Source organism: Octodon degus, unplaced genomic scaffold (assembly GCF_000260255.1).
Source record: "Octodon degus isolate 3935 unplaced genomic scaffold, OctDeg1.0 scaffold00034, whole genome shotgun sequence".
Taxonomy (NCBI): Eukaryota; Metazoa; Chordata; class Mammalia; order Rodentia; family Octodontidae; genus Octodon; species Octodon degus.
In genome coordinates this window covers 894,597-901,976 of record NW_004524610.1, presented here as the reverse complement: position 1 = coordinate 901,976, position 7,380 = coordinate 894,597, and positions in this window count along the sequence as shown.

The window sequence follows — 7,380 nt, the reverse complement described above, 5'->3', positions numbered from 1 at the left end:
TCCCGCAGGGCCCCGCCCCGCCCCCCGCCAGCGCCGGCCTATCACCGCGCCTAGCGTCGCTTGGCCCGCCCACCTCGGCCACGCCCCCAAGTGGGCGTGGTTCAGGCGCGCCCCTCCCGGAGTCGGCTGAAGTCTGGTCCTGCCTGACCCGCAGAGCCGTGGTCGCTCAGGCTTCGGCACCCCGCGGGCCGGGCGGAGACGAGTGAGGGTGGGCGCTGATGGGGACCAGCGACGCCTAACTCGCGCTGCCTCCCTCCCCGTCCTCCGCGCCGCTCCTTGCAGTCCAGGCGCTGCAGAACGCCAGGCAGTGCGAAGCCCCGGTCACTGGGAAGCCCACGCGGACAGGCGACCTAGGAGGCAGCAGGTGTCCCCGTGGGAGCCGCCTCCACGTCCACGCGGGGAGCGGGGAGACGGAGCGCGCGACCTGGAGAGAGGGCAGGGGACGAGCGACGCAGGGACAGCCGCGCGGGGCACGCGCAGTGCAGGTGGGGAAAGCGAGACCAGGCGGCCTTGGCCGAGGTGCCCAACTGGAGGCAACTAGCACACACTGTCCTTTGGAAGATGATACTCCTGGGTCCCTGTCCCCTCAGCCTCTGCACCCCTCGGCGGCGTGGCGACACAGTCCCCAGCAAGGTGACACGCTTCCCAGAGGTGACACACTCCTGTGAGATGGCACACTCCTGAGGTGACACTCACCTGTAGCGACATTCTCCCGAGTGACACACTACCTTACAAGGTAACATACCTGAGGTGATACACTCGCCTGTGAGGTAACACTCTTCGGGGTGACATGCACTCCTGTGCGGTGACTCATTTCCCAGAGGTGACACACTCCCCCCAAGTAGCACACTCTTCTGTGAGGCGACATGCTACTCTGAGGTGGCACATTTACCTGCGAGGTCAGGGATCAAGTCTAGGCTGATGGTGTCCCTCCAGGCTGGACACTGGTCCCGCGATCCTGTGACCTGCAGGACATGCCATCCTCACATAGGCCCTCCTTTCGCCCTTGTCCTTACCTTTAACTCCTAAGACTTAAAGTGAGCGTCCTGGTCCTCCCTGGGGCTTTGCTGTCCCCCTATGACCTTAAAGGAGAGAGGTACCCCCAACCACACTTACCCCACCAGCCCCTCCAGCTCCTCCCTGCACGGGAGCCTAGCTCGGCTTTGATTTCCTTGGGGAGTACAGTAGCAAGTCTCCTGGCTGGAGCAAAGATGAAAAACAAAACAAAACAAAAAAGCCCAAACAAAACATGGCCACATAGTGTTTGTGTGTAAAGAGAAACCTTAAATGGTAGGTCTTTCTCATGTGTATTTCAAGTTGGAAGTAAATTCACACCCTTGAAAACACTGAATGTTTTTGTGCAGACACACAACAGAAAGAGACTGCTCCACTGAATCCATTCCTAGCTACAGCTTTCCTTTTGTCTTACTTTTCTTCCTTCCTTCTGAGGAAGCGAGTTTGGGCAGACACAGCAGGCCCTAACCAGCTTGGCCTTTTGAGCTAGGACTGCAGCACAGACAAAGCGAGCATTGTTTTCAGAAATGAGGCAGGTGGGCTCCCAAAGGTGACCTTTCAGATACCTGGGTAGCAGTGGCCTCTTCTTGCTTACGCAGAGCCCTGAGCCAGATAAGCAGGAGAGTAGGATCTGGTAGCAAGGAGGAAATAAAGGCGGCTGGATCCTTGAGGCTCCCATTATGCCCACTTTTTTTTTTCTTTTTGTCTTTTTGAGGCAGGGTCTCACCATGCAGCTCACTTTGTAGCCCAGGCTGGTCTCAAACTCACAACAATCTTCCTGCCTCAGCCTCCCTAGTGCTGGGATTATAGGGGTGCACTACCATGCCCACTTTATGTCCACTCCTTGAACTAGAAAATCTCTAGTTAAGAAAATCACAGTATCCAGGCATAATGGCACAGGCCTGTAATCCCAGCACATGATTATGTTCTTAAGTGATTAAAAGACATCAACTACATAGATTTTTCTGTCAAGCTTATATGCCTGTTTTAATCTCAGGAAGATTTCATTTCTGTTTCTAATGCATTGTGGAATTCTTTTTCCATTCAATCTAATACTTGAGTTTTAAGCGTTTTTTGTGTGCAAAACAATGTGATGAGATGCATTGAAAATACCTGCAGCTATATTCTTTCCCTTGTTTAGTTTATAATAAATGCAGTTCATGCCTGTGTAAGTCACAGATGTACATACCCTGAGACAGATGGTGTAGAAACAAGGGAAAAGCAGGCACACAGCTTGCTAAGTACATGACAGCAAGAACCACAGAGAGAATGTACAGAAGCGGGTCTGCCAAGACTCAGCTGTGTCAATGCTAACTAGAGGAAAGCCATGTTTGTTTAGATGACGAAAACCTGACAGGAAGTTCAGGAACAGAGACACAGGGCACTTCCCTGCCCTTCAGGGTATGCATGCCCGGAAGCTTGCTGGACAGAAATCGTCCTGTCCCCATCCTGGCCTCCGTCAGAATCCACATTCCTGCGTAAGTCACAGATACACATATCTTGAGAGATAGATGGTGTAGAGACAGATTCAGTCTTAGGATGCAGATAGTGGGAGAGAAAAAAGAGTAAGTTCTAAATGTAACAGTCAGCATAATTTGTATCACCTGCATGCTTCTTCATCCCTAATTCCTACTGACTTTTAAAACCTCTGTTGGTATTCATAAAGAAACTGTATGATCCTTGGCCAGGTGGTGCATGCCTGTGATCCTAGCACTCCGAGGGGCTGAGACAAGAGGATCCCAAGTTCAAGGCCAGACTAGGTAACTTGGTGATTTAGTGAGTCCCTGTGTCAAATAAGAAATAAGCGGGCTGGGGAGATGGCTCAGTAGAATAAGCACTTGCCTGGCAAGCGGAAGGGCCTGAGTTCAATCCCCGGTCCCACCAAAAAAAAAGAAAGAAAGAAAGAAATAAGCAAAGGCTACAGATGTACCTCAGTGGGAGGACTCTGGGTTCAATTCCCAGTAACACACACACACACACACACACACACACACACACACGCACACACCAAGCGATAACAACATTATTATAGAATATGTCTAGAAGTCACCCCACAACCTGATTGCTCCTAGGTGGGACTTTTGACTTTTGGAAGAGGCTGGACATGGGATCCTAGAGCTGAACATGGTTAGGAGATGGGGCCTGGCTGGAGGAGACGGGTCAGTAGGGTGTGACCTTGAAGATTGGGTCTCCCTTCCCTCCTCCTCCCACCTCTCTCTGCTTCCTGTCTGCCTAAAGTCCCAGCTGCTTTCCCTCCTCCTTTCCCCCTGCCCTGCTGTTTCTTCTTTGGAGTTGGCTGACCATGGGTTTGAAATGTGAAAATAAACACCTCCTCCTTTAAGTTGTGGCTGCTGGGAGCTGTGTTCTAGAGACCAGGAGAATGACTGAGACAGACAGATGTGCCAGCTATGCCCCAGAAAATCCTTAGATGCTGCAGCTCACCATGTCCCCGCCCTCCAGCCCAGTGCATATGTTTGGAAGGCTTTGGTTAAAATGTGAGCTAAATCCTTCTCTTGTGTCTGCTTTCGAGCTGTCCCTCTTCCCAGCTGGTGTTAGTCAGCTTTTCCTGTGGCTAGTACAAGCACCCACAACTTAAAGGAGGAGAAGTTTGACCTGGCTTGCGTTTCAGGGTAACTGGGCCTAAGGTTGGCTGCTTCAAGTGGAAACATGCGGGGAAGTGCAGTGGAGCAAAGCCCCTGCGCTACAGCGGCTGGAAAGCAGGGCAGGGGAACGGAGTCGGGAGGAAGGGACGAGCGGCTAGACGCCATCCGCGCTCCTGCATCCCTGGCTGTGTTAGTGATACATTGTGTCAACTTGGCTGAATCAGCTTCGGCAGTTCTCAGCATGGGGGCCTCGCCCTGCAGGTGGGCAGGAAGCTGCCCTGCCTGGTTTCCTGCCCTCCCGCCTGGCTTCCATGGAGAAGTCTCAGTCTTCGGGGGAGCTTGGTCTTCGTTGCCGGATCTGCGCCTGTCTTGGCAGTCAGCGCAGAAGGAAGAGAGAGGCTGGATGGACGCCGCTGCTGCTCCTCCTCTGCTCTTCATTGTTCTCTGCCGCATGAGCTGCTGCCGTTTGCCTTGGAGCTCGTGGAATATGGACTGAACCCTCCAATAACTGTGAGTTAAATAAACCTTTCCTTCCTTCATTTTGAGTGTCGGGTATTTGTCCCAGCAACGAGTAAAAAGTAACTAAGACACTGGCCATGTACACACATCCAAAAGAGTGCTCAACAACCCCCAATCTCCAGGGTGGACCCCAAAGCCAACCAAGTTGGCAGTGCATCCTAACTGCCACGTACAGTACAATAAGGGTGCCTCATATCTCAGTGGTCAACGAACAAAGGTACAAGAGCAGTAAGGACAGGCCAAGGAACTGAAGGCTTTGCTGGGGTCTCAGCAGGTGCTTCTGCACAGTGTATTACCTCGGTGGCTCTCTTGCTGGTATGTAAGATGGGACAGAGTATTGTTCTGGAGATGCTATTTCCTTGGTAGCTGCTGGCTTTTTAGAACTATAAGACTATTTCTTCTTTGTTCTTATGCATGTGCAAGTGTCAAAGAAACTCCCTCAGTCTCCTAATTCAGGCTGCAGGAAACCTGCTCTAGAAGTACTCTGTGGCTAATCAGAATGTGTTATACAAGAAGGCTGTTGGACTTCCACCTTGTGCAAGATGGAATAGAATAATTGTCTTTATTCTTTCCACTCAGTACAGCCAAGCATTGGGAAACTTATGTATAACCCAACCACAAGAACACTTTGGAAGGAGGAGCGAAGATAGGCTTCCTAAAACCGCGGGGTCCTGAGCATGAGACTGTTTTGGGTTCCCTGTGTTTTCTTTGTGCTTTACATATTACAGAGTTTGAGAAGAAGCCTGCAACCAACAAACACCAATGGATGTGAGCAAAATGAAAGAAGACAAAGTAACCAAAGCTCACTCTCTGTACTCAAAAGAATCAGGAAAGGTTCAGCGCAGTGGGCCAGAAACTGTTAGGAAGGAAATGCCCTAGTTCACCAAGTAGGACAGACCAAGCTGTGGCCCTCCCTAACATGGTACGTTAGCTTTCTTACACCATCAAAGATGATGTCTTTCTTATACCAGCAAAGGCTGGGGCACTCACATCTCCACTCTGAGGGGGTTGAAGTAAAGCAGCCCCAAAGAGGAAGCAGGGCTTTTGTCCCCACTGACCAACAATGAGGCTTCAAGAGTTACCCCATAGTGTCCATGGGAAGCACATGGGCTCAGAATTCCCACCCTGTCCAGCAATACCGGGGAGCCCCGCACCCCAGGTTTAGGATCAAGGTGTGCCAAGTGAGGAACCTGGAGACTGATGAGGCAGGACAACTGTCTTTCCCTGTGTCAGAGAAAGCGACCAAAACAGAGGATTAAGTAAAGTCCCAAGTCCCATTACATGATACAAAAATGTTTACGTTTCAATCAAAACCATACTAAGTGCCAAGAGGATCTCAAATTGAGTGGAAAAAAATTCAAAAGATTCTAGTACTCTGAAGGTAGAAATAGGAGAATTGCTAGACAAATACTATAAATTAGTCATGGCCAAAATACTTAAAGGAACAGATATGAACATATCTGAAATAATAACAGCAACAATGTAGAGAGCTTCAGCAATGAAATAAAGGCTGTGCACTGGGCATGGTGGCTCGTGCCTATGATCCCAGCATGGGGAGGCTGAGGCAGGAGGGTCATGGCACGTCCGAGACCAGCCTGGGCTACGAAGTGAGCTCAAGACCGGCCACAACTGCGTAGAGAGACCCTGTGTTAAAAAGAGAAAACTAAATAATTAAATCAAATTAAATTAAGGATGTAAAATTCAAAAATAATTTGGAACTCAAACATACAGTAACAAAAATGAACAGCTCAATTGATGAGCTGACTAGCAGATTGGAGGGAAGGAGAGAAGGCCTGTGTGTGGGAACAGCATAGAAATGGCCTCCTCTGAACAACAGAGAGAAGTTAGGCCAACCATCAAAATAGGACAGCAGAAAACACTAGCACCCCTTAGGGACTAGTGCGGCTGTACCAAAAGATTGAAGAGCAGTGTCTTCGTAGCTACAGAATAGGGAAGACAGACTGTGACAAACACTTCAAGAGTAATACCTGAAAACTGCAACCAAGTTAAAGTAATCAAAGTCATACCCAGTATAGTCTCTGACCATAGGAAAAAATGTAGAAATGCATAACAGAAACACTTTAACAACTTGGCAAAAAAACACAATGTCACCAAAGCCAGTAGAAACAAGGCAATAATAAAGAGAAGAAACAACTAAAATTAAGAAACAAAAGTGGTAGAGAAAATTGTAAAGGGCTAATGTAAAAGTAATGTGATAAGTTAATGCACAACTAAATGTAAAAAATTACTCTGTTCAACTTTTTGTGACCCTGTTCCCTTATAAGACTGCAAAGGCTTGGTGTAGCATTGCTAAATCATTAATAGACTGAGAGTTCTCAAAAAAAAAACAATGCTTCAGAAAAAATGTACGCTGAGTAACGGTCACTCTGTCCCTAAAGGTACTTTGTTGGCCAACCAGGATGCAGTTTTTACTTTTCAAACCTCTGTATTTTTACGGTTCCTGGCTGTTTGTCTTCTCCTGCGTGATATAATTAAGCGGTCCCAGGCCTGGTAATAAAAGGCTATTCAAATTTTAATTTAGATTCAGGTCTGGTTTCTATATTGAGAACCCATAACAAAAATCAATAAAATAAGCCCAGGCCAGAGGGTTTGATCCCTGGGCCTGCCGTGAGGCCCTGCCACCGGAGCGCGCTGAGGCAGCCATTGAGACTGGGCCTGGTGGCGCTCACCTGTAATCCCAGCTCCTGGGAGATGTAAACAGGAGAATCACTATGAGTCCGATCTAGTAGTGAGACCCCGAACACCCTGTAGGCCCTTCCCTAAAAATACAAAAAAACCAGTAAAACAAAGAGTCAAGTTTTTGAAAAAAAAAAAAAAATGAACACAATTAAATAGCTTTTAGCAAGAGTTACAAAGAAAATAGAAAAAAATATATAAATTGCCAAAACTAAGAACAGAGCAGGAAGGGCTGCTGAGATAGCTCAGTGGACTAAGTGCCTGCTTAGGCAAGCGCAGGGACTGGGGTTTTGTTCCTCATGCCACAAGCCTTGCTGGCCCTGCCTAGGATGCGCTGAGCTGGCAACATAGTCCTGGCGTGGTGGCCACCCTGTAATCCCAGCTGCTGGGGAGTCTGAACTGGGTAGCAAGACCTTGTACCAAAAAAAAAAAAAAAAAAAAAAAATAAAAAAAACAACAACAACAACAACAAAAAAAAAAAGCAGGGGATATAACCATAGACTTTGTAGCTATGAAAAGATAAAAGGAAATACAAATAATACACACA